Consider the following 10,715-nt stretch of genomic DNA (forward strand, 5'->3'; position numbering starts at 1 on the left):
AGACCATTTTGCCCCTCCACCATAAAATCACTAAAATCAAACTAAAGGGGTATTTTTGGGACATTCTAAATTCCCGGCCATTCCCGACATTCCCAATGTCTAAACCCGTCCCCAAAATACTAACATACTAAGTTGTGATTTCTACTGAGCCAAACGCCGCGTTCCAAAATACCGGACACCGGAAATGCGAAACATAAAAGCTACTGATGACATAATTATGCATATCTGAATTCCATAAATAACAATGATAAATTATTTAAATAGCTATAAATAATTTCTTTGATTAACATAAATAATCGCTAATTCCCAAATGAACTAAGCGGGCTTTACACCTATTCCCCCCTTAAAAGGATTTCGTCCCCGAAATCTAACCTGAATAACTCTGGATATTGAGCTCGCATATCGACTCAAGCTCCTGTGTGGCTTCTTCCACCTTACTGTTTCACCAGAGAACCTTGACCAACGCTATGGTCTTATTCCGAAGGACTTTATCCTTTCTATCCAGGATCTGCACTGGCTGTTCCTCATAAGACATATCTGACTGAAGCTGAAGGCTCTCATAACTGAGTATATGAGAGGGGTCTGAAACGTATTTTCTCAACATTGAGACATGGAATACGTTGTGAACTGCTGATAAAGCTGGAGGCAATGCTAACCGATATGCCACTTGACCTATCTTCTCGAGAATCTCGAATGGTCCTGTAAATCTAGGGCATAACTTGCCTCTTTTCCCGAAACGTTTGATCCCCTTCATCGGAGATACTCGCAAAAACACATGGTCCCCTACTCGGAACTCAACATCCCTACGTTTCGGATCTGCGTAACTCTTCTGTCTGCTCTGTGAGGCAAGCATTCTAGCTTTAATCTTTTCTATTGCCTCATTGGTCCGCTGAACTGACTCCGGACCTAGGTATTTCCTCTCCCCTGTCTCATCCCAGTGGATAGGGGATCTACATTTCCTACCGTACAACAGTTCATAGGGTGCCATCCCTATCGTACTCTGATAACTGTTGTTATACGAGAACTCTATTAACGGTAGGTATTTATTCCATGAGCCCCCAAAGTCCATAACACAGGCTCTCAGCATGTCCTCCAATATCTGAATTGTCCTTTCGGACTGACCATCTGTCGGAGGATGGAATGCTGTACTGAATTTTAGCTTCGTACCCATTGCCCGTTGCAAACTTTGCCAAAATTTGGAGGTGAATTTCGGATCCCTGTCCGAAACTATAGACTTCGGTACCCCGTGAAGTCTCACTATCTCCCTGACATATAACTCTGCCAACTGATCCACTGTAAACGTTGTTCTAACTGGCAGAAAATGAGCAGATTTCGTAAATCGATCCACCACTACCCAGATGGAGTCGTACATACCCGTGGTCCTAGGTAACCCGACCACAAAATCCATCGAAATATCCTCCCATTTCCATTCTGGTAGGGTTAGAGGCTGCAACAACCCTGCTGGTCTCTGATGTTCAGCCTTGATCTGCTGACACGTGAGGCATCTCGAAACGAATTCTACCAAATTCTTCTTCATACCGCTCCACCAGAAGTACGGTTTCAAATCTTGGTACATCTTGGTGGTGCCGGGATGTAGAGAATATGGAGTAGAATGAGCCTCCTCAAAGATCTCGTTCCTCAAGTCCACACTGTTCGGGACACAAACCCTGGCTTTATACAAAAGCATCCCACTGTCTGTCACTGAAAAGTCTTTGGCTTGACCAGCCAATACCTCATCTCGGATCTTCACTAACTCCGGATCTGTTGTCTGAGCAACCTTTATTCTTTCTAACAGATCAGATTGCAGCGTTAAGTTGTGAAGCTGTCCTACCACAAACTCAATGCTGGATCTAACCATATCCTCTGCTAGCTGAGGTGAGATCTGAACCATGCAAGCCACTTGCCCGGGACCCTTTCTGCTCAGGGCATCGGCCACTACATTGGCTTTCCCGGGATGGTAAAGGATCTCACAATCATAGTCCTTCACTAATTCCAACCAACGCCTTTGTCTCATGTTCAAATCTTTCTGAGTAAAGAAATACTTGAGACTTTTATGGTCGGTATAGATCTCGCACTTCTCTCCATACAAGTAATGCCGCCAAATCTTCAGTGCAAAAACCACTGCGGCCAATTCTAAATCATGAGTCGGGTATCGCTGTTCATAATCCTTTAACTGACGGGAGGCATAAGCGATAACCCGATCGGCTTGCATCAATACGCACCCCAAACCCTGTTTGGATGCGTCACAATAGACCACGAACTTCTCCTCGTCCGAAGGCAAAGCTAGTACCGGTGCAGTAATCAATCTCTGTTTCAGTTCCTGAAAACTAGCTTCGCATTTATCTGTCCAGATAAATCGCTGATTCTTCTTTGTAAGCTCGGTTAGAGGCGTAGAAATTTTGGAGAACCCCTCCACGAACCTACGGTAGTACCCAGCTAATCCCAAGAAGCTTCTGATCTCTGTCACTGTCTTCGGTCTCGGCCAATCCCTGACGGATTCGATCTTCCCGGGATCCACCTTGATCCCGTCTTTACTTACAATGTGCCCTAAGAAGGACACCTGAGACAACCAGAACTCACATTTCTTGAACTTGGCGTAGAGTCTATGTTCTCGAAGTCGTTGCAGTACCATCTGAAGATGTAACTCATGCTCCTCTTCTGACTGAGAGTACACGAGGATGTCGTCGATAAACACAATCACACAGATATCGAGGAAATCCTTGAATACTCTATTCATCAGGTCCATGAATGCTGCCGGAGCATTGGTTAGTCCGAATGACATAACCAGGAACTCGTAGTGTCCATACCTAGTGCGGAAAGCCGTCTTTGGAATGTCCTCCTCTCGGATCCTCAACTGATGATAACCCGAACGGAGATCAATCTTAGAAAAGACCGTCTTCCCCTGAAGCTGATCGAACAAGTCATCGATCCTAGGTAATGGATATTTATTCTTCACCGTCAGCTTGTTCAACTCTCTGTAGTCGATGCACATCCTCATAGATCCATCCTTCTTCTTCACGAACAAAACCGGGGCTCCCCAAGGTGACACACTGGGCCGAATGAACCCTAGGTCAAGCAACCCTTGGAGCTGAATCTTCAATTCCTTAAGTTCAGCTGGAGCCATCCTATACGGGGCTTTAGAAACCGGATCCACCCCTGGTGCCAAGTCAATCACGAAGTCAATCTCCCGCTGAGGTGGTAACCCTGGAAGTTCTTCGGGAAAAACGTCCAAAAATTCCCGAACCACGCTGATGTCCTCTGGCCGAATGGTGTCTGGCCGAGTGGTGTCCACCACCACGGCCAGAAACCCTAAGCACCCACCGTGCAATAATTCTCTCGCTGACATAGCCGAGATCACCGGGATCCGAGATCCCCGAACCGAACCCACAAATACGAACGGTTCTTCACTTTCCGGTTGGAAGACCACCATCTTCCTCTTACAGTCAATGCTCGTCGAATACTTAGATAGGAAATCCATTCCTAAAATAATATCAAATTCGACTAAGCTCATCTCTATCAGATCAGCGCTCAACTCTCTACCATCTATCCTGATCGGCATAGACCTAATCCACCTATTGGAGATAACCAATTCTCCGCTGTGTAACGTGGTTCCAAACCCCGATTCATATCTATCAAAGGGTCTACCCAACTTACTAAAGACTCGGCCGCCACATAAGAACGTGTAGCCCCTTAATCAAATGAAAGACTCGAATAAAGCGAGTCGTTAATAAGAATGCGACCCGTAACAACCGATGGGCCGGCATCCGCATCGCCTGCGTGATCGCGAATACCCCGGGCCGGAGTGGGCATCGCCGGAGCTCTCGGTGCTTACGGCGGAGCCGGGGACATTCCCTCTTGAAGTGCTCCGGGCATGCCACAATGAAAGCATCCCCGCCCCTTGCACTCTCCCCGATGGTGCCTCTTGCGGCCTAGGGCACTCGGGGTAGGAGAAGCGAGTCTCATTACCACCGGGACGACTCCTCCGTTCCGGTTCCCCGAACCTCTTGTTCGACTCGAGCCGCCGGAAGCAGTGGGTGCCCTCTTCCTCTGATCAATGGCCGAACCACTACTCCCCCGCCGAAGCCCGATGCAGGAGGGGTAGGAGCTCCGCCACCAACCGGAGTACTAGCTGACTCTGACATGCACCCCACTGCGCCCTCAGCTCGCAGTGCCTTCTCCACCATCTGAGCGTAGGTGGTGCTGTCGTCTGTGGTAATCATCAGGTCATGCCTGATCTTGGGATGCAACCCGTCCAGATACTTCTCTTTTCTGCTGAAGTCGGTCGGCACGATTCCCGAGGCTAACCTCGCCAGCCGGTCAACCGAGTAGTATACTCGGTGACACTCATGTTCTCCCGCCGGGGTCGGGTGAACGAATTCCTTTCTCTTGGCGCTTCTAACCGCCTCGTTGTAGTACTTCGCGTTGAAGAGTTCACGGAACCTCTCCCAAGTCATGGTGGTGACATCGTGAATCCGAGACACCATGTCCCACCATACCGTGGGCATCCTCCCGGAACCGAAATGTGGCGCACACCACTCTGTCGTTGCGGTGACACCCATAAAGTTCGAACTCTGGTGATCACCGTAAGCCACCGCTCGGCTTTCGACACATCCGGACCTCCTGTGAATACCGGAGGTGCTTGTTTCCGAACCTCTCATACAAAGGCTCCAATCTATGGGCCGCCACTACCATCTCGGCACGGCGGGGCAGGTGTGCCACCGGAACTACCGGCACCGAACCGCAGGAGCACCCCGCTGTCTCAACCTACGAATCTCGAGGTCTTGCTCTTCGATCCCGGCTTGCATTTTCGCAAACCGTAACTCCCGATTCGGGGCTCCCCGATCGAGCCGGGGGAGCTCGGGCAGCCTGTGGCGGGTTCTCATCACCCCGACCACGAGCCCTGCCTCGGGGACCTCTACCTCGGCCCCTAGCAGGTGGGGGAAACCGAGCTCCCTCTCCCTGATTCGACCCCACTGAGTTGCCTCGACTCCTGGTAGTCCGCCTGGCGTCCATCTAGTTAGAACCGCCTGCGAAACCAAGAGTTGGCATATCAGGTCGTATTCAAGGCGAGCTTACTAATGCCGCTTAATTTGGAAATTAGAAATGAAACATGCGCCTATTCTACTATCAGGCTACTAACATGCTTCCTAACGAGGCTTTTCTTTTTCATAACCGAATAAAATAAACTACTAAAGCAATAAAGGCTTACCGAACCGTGAACCGAGCTAGCCGATGATGATTGTACATGTCGTGACGATCTTCGGAAGACAACCTCAGCGGCTACGATACCAAGTTGTAACACCCTAACTAATTTAGGCGTATTACGTGATTTTTAAACGTACTGTGCAGCTCGTTGCTAATCAACGAGGTTTATGGAAAAACGTGATTAATTAAAATTTTGCTTTTTCATTAAACTTATAAACCATTTTACCAAAAAGTCTCGGGATCCCGATTTATAAAAATATTTACAAACGTTTTTACTATTCAATTTTTACATCAAAATAAGGTCATCTAACGACCGTTACAAAAATCTCACCGTCGTCCCGAGGATCGTACGCTCCTGTGCCTAACCGCCCCGACATGTACAATCCCATAAGCTCGCTCACGGTCCATCAACAATCGCCTTGCCTTTACCTACACATGAACATAAACCGTGAGTCGACGGACTCGCAAGAAAAGCATAATAATAACATACATAAAATCGATCGCCGTGTCCAACACGATACTGAGTCCCGCTACTGCCATGTCCAACATGGTACTGAGCACTACTGCCATGTCCAACATGGTACTGAGTTTTGAACGTTCAGGGGACGGTACTATTGACAAGTATCCTCCTGATCGGTCGAGCCGGTCATACTCCGGCTGCTGGTCATACTCCAGCCTGTACCGACGGGATAGGTCAATAGCACGGAACCACCAACCAGTGTCAGCCTGATCGGTCGAACCGGTCATACTCCAGCTGCTGGTCATACTCCAGCCTGTACCGACGTGACAGGGTTGGGTGGTTCGAAGCCTAAATACATGTCTAATGTAATCTAACAGGCTTCCTACATGCACGCTAAACATGTAATCTACATATGCATACTGTTATACTAATCTTACCTGGATTCCGATTTCGTGTGTGCGGCCAACCCGACCGGAATCGAAGCCGAACGGCGGACATCGGCTCCTAAACCATAAAAATCACAACACTATAAGTGACACGCTAAATCACTTCCCGGGGACTAAAACTCGAAACTAAAAGTTTCCCTATCGATAAAAAGCATGGCCATACCCCTAAAAACCCAAAAACGAGGAAAACTAGGGTTCTGAAAAATCCCCAACCGGAAGACCGGTTGCCCAACCGGAATTCCGGTTCTGGGAAAATCCGAACCCCCATCCGGAATTCCGGATGCTCAACCGGAATTCCGGTTCCTCGCAGGCAGCAACCTAAAATTCCCATATCTTGACCAATTCGAACCCAATTGCTCCCAAACTTTCCAGACCTCCTCTATAGGTCCCAAATAACAATTTTAGAGCATCAAACCTACCCAGAAATCCCACATGCAAAAATCACCATTAAAGACCAAGCTTTGAGTTCAAGAACTCAAACTTGGTTAAACCCACTAGCATGCACCCTAGCCTAGTTAATTCTACTTAACTAAGCATATAATCACCTCTGAAAACATACAGAAACACCCAGCAACTTCACAGCAACATAATCACACATTTTCCTTCCAAAATTCATATTTTCACATAAAAACAACAAAGCTTAGCTCAATCTAACTATCATGCTTCAAAACAACTTAAATAGCCTTAATCTAACAAGCATTAACCTCAGAAATAAACCTCAATTCACAGCAGCAAGAATCACATAAAAACCAACATGCATTTCACATTTTCACACATTTTCTTCAAGAAAAACAAGCAAGAATTAAAGCCAAGAGTTACCTCAATTAAAATCACTATGATCTTGCTAAAAGTAACTTGAAATCAACAAGAAACTCCAACCCTAGCTGCTCCCCAAGTTGGCCGAACAAGAGAGGAAAAGAGAGAGCTTTGTGTGTGTGTGTGTTTTTGGAAATTTCTTCAAAAATGACTAAGTGTTGGAATTTTGGAAAAAAGAATATAACACATTTTATTTCAGCCAAATAATCACATAAATAATCATTTAATTTCCATTTAATAAATCATACAAGACAAAACTCTAATGGGGCAAAAAGACCATTTTGCCCCTCCACCATAAAATCACTAAAATCAAACTAAAGGGGTATTTTTGGGACATTCTAAATTCCCGGCCATTCCCGACATTCCCAATGTCTAAACCCGTCCCCAAAATACTAACATACTAAGTTGTGATTTCTACTGAGCCAAACGCCGCGTTCCAAAATACCGGACACCGGAAATGCGAAACATAAAAGCTACTGATGACATAATTATGCATATCTGAATTCCATAAATAACAATGATAAATTATTTAAATAGCTATAAATAATTTCCTGATTAACATAAATAACTGCTAATTCCCAAATTAACTAAGCGGGCTTTACAGAGGGAGTTTCTTTTGCAGAATGGCGCTGCACTCTTCAGTTAGAGCCACAGTTTCATAGTCCTCCATTTTTCTCTTCTTAGACAGAATCTCCTTCATGAACTTCACATATCTCGGCATCTGCTCTAAAGCTTCAGCAAAAGGAATGTTGATGTGTAATCTTTTAAAGACCTCTAGAAATTTTGTGAACTGCTTGTCTAGATTGGTCTTACGGAGTCTCTGAGGATAAGGTATCTTCACATGATGATCAATACTGATTGGTGGAGACTGTTGTGGTGGTGCAAGGCTATCAGTAGCCTTTTCTTCTGTTGATATTGGGATTGGCTCTGGTTGAACTTTAATCTCTTAATTAGCTGGTTGTATCATCTCAGGCCCATCATATTTCTTACCGCTCCTCAGGGTAATTGCCTTGCAGTTTTCCTTAGGATTAACTTCAGTTGTACTAGGAAAATTTCATTGAGGACGGGTTGCTACCTGGGTTGCTAGCTGCCCCATTTTAGTCTGCAAATCTTTAATGGAAGATCTAGTTTCAGTCATGAATTGCAACAATAAATCGGTCTGCAAACTAGAATTTCCACTAGAGCCTTGTTGCTGAGTATACTGTCGGTTCTGTGTCTGGTTCTGATTTCTTTGCTGATAGAACCCACTATTCCTTCGGTTACCTCCTTGGTTGAACCCATAATTGTTGTTGTTGTTGTTCTGCAAATAATTTCTAATGGCTTTTGCTTCATCCATTGGCAAATCATCCACATCTGCCTGACACTCAGAATAGTGATGGGGACCTCCACATATCTCACAAACAACTTGGGCTTGTTTAGCTTGCCCTGCGATTAGCTTTGTTAAGGCCTCAACGTGCGTTGTCAGCTTTGTAATGGCATCAACCTCTAGCACACCAGCGACCTTCTTAGTTTGACTTCTTTTAGTTGGCCACTGCTGATTGTTTAGGGCCATCCATTCCAACAGATCATAAGCCTCATTTGCACTCTTTCTCATAAATGCTCCACCAGCTGCTGCATCTATAAGAGTTCTAGTGTTACCAACCAGCCCGTTGTAGAAGTTGTGAACCAGCATCCACTTCTCGATACCATGATGAGGGCACTTTCTAATGAGATCCTTAAACCTCTCCCAAGACTCATGGAGAGATTCATTATCTTGCTGACAGAAGTTGTTGATTTCTCCTCGCAACTTGGCTGACTTTGCTGGAGGGAAGAACTTTGACAAAAAATTTGTTGCCAAGTCATTCCAGGTGGCAATAGAGTTGGGTGGCAGTGAATTTAACAAGCTCTTGGCTCGTTCTCTGAGCGAGAATGGAAACAGTCTCAGACGAATGGCATCATCACTAACTCCATTGACTTTAAAAGTCTCACAAAGTTCCATGAAGTTCGAGAGATGCAGATTAGGATCTTCTGAAGGGAGTCCACCAAACTGGACTGAAGACTGCACCATCTGGAGTATGGCAGGCTTGATTTCAAAGTTATTAGCATCCACTGCCGGTGGCCTGATACATGACTGAACTCCTGTAAGAGTAGGGAGGATGTAATCTCTCAAGCTATGGCCATTAGCTTGATCTTCAACGGCACCTCCATTATTACCGTTATTGCCTCCATTGTTTACAGCATTAGCATTCACATTAGCAGCCATGATTTCTGATGTTTCAGCAGTTGCTGAAACTCTTTCTTGCCTCTTGTTCTTTCAGTTTCTCCTACAAGTTTTCTCGATTTCAGGGTCAACGGGTAATACAACTGCTTGCCCTTGGCAGCGCATGCACTCAAAATACCTGAAATAGATAAAAACAGTTTTGCAAGAGAAAGGTTAGAAATTCAGCAAGAGAAATATACCAAAGTAGAAGTTAGTATAATTTTGTGTACAATTAATCTTTATACAATTCCCCGCCAACGGCGCCAAAAACTTGTTACGAAAATTATAAACACTAGGCAAGTATACGCAGTCAAGTAGTAGCTCACGCAAGTGAGGTCGAACCACATGGAATTGGATTAATTACTACTCAACTATATCTATAATTCTATTTGGCAAATCGAGAATAATTATGACTTAAAAGAATTAAAGTAATTCATAAAACTTAATAACACAATTTAAAGTTAAGCAAGATGAGATGATAGGGAGGAGAATCCTGTTGTTGTTTACCCAAATCGTTAATGCCTAATTGCTACCCTATTCTTGAAGTGAATGGCAGATTATAAAGTAACCTAGCTCTTTCCAGATCTTCTAGGTTCTAAATCACATGTTCTCTAATTAATTCCTTAATTAAACTAACATGAAATCAGCATTAGGTAATAATCTACTCGTCACATAAGTCATGTGAATACTCTCGTTTCACATAGAACATCGATTATCCAATTTTAGCATTCTCAATTCTCACTTTTTAGATTTTGAATTGAGATCATAAAGCATGCACAAGGTGATCAATCTTAAACATGAAATTAAGCACAAATAAAGATAATTTCACAAACAAGAATGGAGGAATGGCAATTAAACATTAACTAGGCAAAAACATTAAACAACAATCATCATCCTCCCTAAATGGCAAATTTAGTTCAAAAATAAATCCGTAACCATTCCTATGACAATATTCAACATAAATAAATTAAAGTGGAATAAAGAAAGAAACTGTTGGTGGATGAATATTCCATGCTTCTGCTTCTTGATCTAGCCGCGGCCAGACATGCATCTTTTCCTCAAAAGGTGTTTTTCTTGGCTCAGCTCGTCTTTTACTGGACTTTTGCATCCCGAGACCTCAATTATTCCAAAGAACCTAAAAACATAGAAAACAAGCGTAATTCCGTCCTAACACAGTGAAAACGCACATAAAATCGATCCAAAATATAGGCTAAAAATAGCCTAACAATATCTCGAATAGAATGCCAAAATCTGTTGGAAAAGATGACAAGTAGAATACGAATGTGGAGTACAAGGAACCTATCTTATATGGGTAGAGTAACCTTGATCAATTCAGTTTTGCTAGCTATACATACATACTGGGCACATATTTTTATTCTACCAAAGAAGGTCTTGAAAGACATAGAAGCAACTTGTCGATCCTTTCTTTGGAAAGGCACTCAAGAAGGGGCTGACCTGGTTTAGTGGCCTGGGATTCTGTATGCAGACCTAAAGCAGCAGGAAGCTTAGGCTTTCGAAATGTTCACCACTGGAATATAACAGCTTTGGG

The 10,715-nt window shown here is 44.4% G+C and overlaps 1 non-coding gene across 1 annotated transcript; it reads left to right on the forward strand.

Annotated features, from left to right (window-relative positions):
* Positions 1–8,609: 8,609 nt before the first annotated feature.
* On the forward strand, positions 8,610–8,716 carry LOC133037573 (small nucleolar RNA R71). Its single transcript, XR_009687665.1, has one exon. It is a non-coding gene; the product is annotated as a small nucleolar RNA R71 (small nucleolar RNA).
* Positions 8,717–10,715: the final 1,999 nt, after the last annotated feature.

This window comes from Cannabis sativa, chromosome 4 (genome assembly GCF_029168945.1).
Source record: "Cannabis sativa cultivar Pink pepper isolate KNU-18-1 chromosome 4, ASM2916894v1, whole genome shotgun sequence".
NCBI classification, from domain to species: Eukaryota; Viridiplantae; Streptophyta; class Magnoliopsida; order Rosales; family Cannabaceae; genus Cannabis; species Cannabis sativa.